We start from the raw sequence: 2424 nt of genomic DNA, 5'->3' as shown, positions 1-2424 counted from the left end.
GGTGGCCAATCAACCTCACCACCAGTGTCTCGGAAAATAGTACCGAAAGCGTGTGTCAAATCTTCAGCAAAATGATGGTGAATGCCGTGCATGGCCTCCATACGCCTAGTCACTCGCCTGTACTGCTCATCGTCAACACCAGTCCTATCAACTACCTGTGGCGCATGAGAAGAACCCTCTGTAGGCACTGGAAGATCCGTCCAGCCACTCTCTACATCATCAAAAATATATCCCAACCCCTTATCATGGGGTGCACCTAAGAATGAATAACTCAATTGATCTGGCTTTCGGTTGAGCTCATGTATGGGAGCTTCTTGAATAAATGGTTTAAAACGCTCCTGAGAAATTTTCAGCTCTGCTAACCCAAGAGAATCGAATGGCATATCCAACTTCCTCTTCCACGGATGTGCATTCAAAACCTGCAGTTGCTCTACTTTAAAGCACTCCTCTTTAGCTGTGGGTAACTTTATTTCCTTGAACACATTAAAAGTGACCTTTTGATCGTAAACCTTCATCGAAAGCTCTCATTTTTGCACATCGATCATAGTTCAGCCTGTAGCCAAGAATGGTCTTCCCAAGATGATGGGGATCTTCTTATCTTCCTCGAAATCAAGAATTACAAAGTCAGCAGGGAAGAAGAGTTTATCCACCTTGACCAAGACATCCTCCACTATACCTCGTGGATAAGCGATGGAACGGTCAGCTAGTTGCAATGGCATGTATGTTGGTTTCGGATCAGGCAGACCAAGCTTCTTGAAGATAGATAAGGGTATCAGATTGATGCTAGCTCCCAAATCACATAAACACTTGTCGAACGACAAGTTTCCGATGGTGCTAGGAATAGTGAAGCTTCCAGGATCTTTAAGCTTCGGAGGCAACTTCTGTTGCAGCACAACACTACATTCCTCCGTCAGAGCAACGGTCTCTAAGTCATCGAGCTTCACTTTCCGAGAAAGAATACCTTTCATAAACCTCGCATAGCTAGGCATCTGTTCAAGAGCTTCAGCGAAAGGTATGTTGATATGAAGTTTCTTGAACACCTCCAAAAACTTCCTAAACTGATTATCCAGCTTTTTCTTCTGCAGCCTCTTCGGAAAAGGAGGTGGAGGATAGATCTGTTTCTCTCCTGTATTACCCTCACGAGGAGTGTGTTCCACAGTAGTCTTCCTTGGTTCCACCTCTACTTCCTTCTGCACTTCTTCTTCAGCCACAACTGCATTTTCTGAAACTTGAGACTTTTCAGGCTCTTCGTCTTGCTGAATTTGGGGGCTTGCAACCTTTCCAGACCTTAAGGTGATGGCATTCACCTGTTCTTCAACTTCTCTCTTGCCTGGATTGGCTTCTGTATCACTAGGAAGCGTCCCTGATGGTCGATTCAATAAGGCATTAGCAATTTGCCCTATTTGGTTCTCAAGAGTCTTGATAGAAACAGCCTGGCTTTGGCATATTAGAGCTTGGTTTTTGCACATAAGCCTCAACTCCTCCAATATAGATTTTTCATTTGAAGATAGACCTGCATCATGAGTTTGTTGTTGAAGTTGGAGTTGTTGTCTTGGTGCAAATTGTTGCAGAAAACCAGTAGGGTTGAATTGTTTTGCTCCAAACTGCTGGAACGGCCGTTACATCACATTCTGATTGTTGCTCCAGCTGAAGTTAGGATGATTCTAGTTGTCAGGATGATAAGTGGCAAGAACTGGCTGCTGCGATCTCTGAAAGTTGCTCACAAACTGAGCTGAGTCACTAGATATAGCGCATTGCTCTGTCGCATGCGGACCTGCACATAACTCACAAACACTGGTTATCTGCTTAACACCATAGTTAGCCAGAGAATCGATCTTCATAGATAACGCCTTCAGTTGAACAGTGATAGCCGTAGCTGTATTCACTTCAAGAACTTCTGCTACCTTGCCCTGTGGAAATCTATGGGTTGGATACTGATATTCATTAGCAGTCATCAGTTCAATTAGATCGTAAGCTTCCTCATAGCTCTTTGCCCATAATGCTCCACATGCTGCTGCATCGAGCATGGGTCTGGACTGTGCTCCCAACCCATTGTAAAAATAATTGATGATCATCCAATCAGGCATTCTATGATGATGACACTTCCTAAGCATCTCCTTGTAGCGCTCCCAAGCTTCATATAAAGATTCTCCTGATTGTTGCGTAAATTGAGTAAGAGCATTCCTGATTACAGCTGTCTTCGCCATAGGGAAGAATTTAGTAAGAAACTTCTGAGCAAGATCTTCCCAAGTAGTAATCGAACCAGCTGGTAGAGAGTGTAACCAGCTCTTAGCCTTGTCCCTTAGAGAGAATGGGAACAGTCTCAACTTCACATCATCTTCAGAAACATCGTTGAACTTGAAGGTGTCGCATATCTCAATAAAGTCCCTAATGTGCATATTGGGATCTTCAGTTGGAGAACCC

General features: G+C 43.9%; 1 non-coding gene across 1 annotated transcript; it reads left to right on the top strand.

Moving 5' to 3' along the window:
- The first annotated feature begins 2085 nt into the window (after positions 1-2085).
- On the top strand, positions 2086-2190 carry LOC141688660 (small nucleolar RNA R71). Its single transcript, XR_012562093.1, has one exon. It is a non-coding gene; the product is annotated as a small nucleolar RNA R71 (small nucleolar RNA).
- Positions 2191-2424: the final 234 nt, after the last annotated feature.

Source organism: Apium graveolens, chromosome 9, assembly GCF_009905375.1.
Source record: "Apium graveolens cultivar Ventura chromosome 9, ASM990537v1, whole genome shotgun sequence".
NCBI classification, from domain to species: Eukaryota; Viridiplantae; Streptophyta; class Magnoliopsida; order Apiales; family Apiaceae; genus Apium; species Apium graveolens.
The sequence above is the reverse complement of the archived record's forward strand: the minus strand, read 5'-3'. Positions and strand labels throughout refer to the sequence as shown.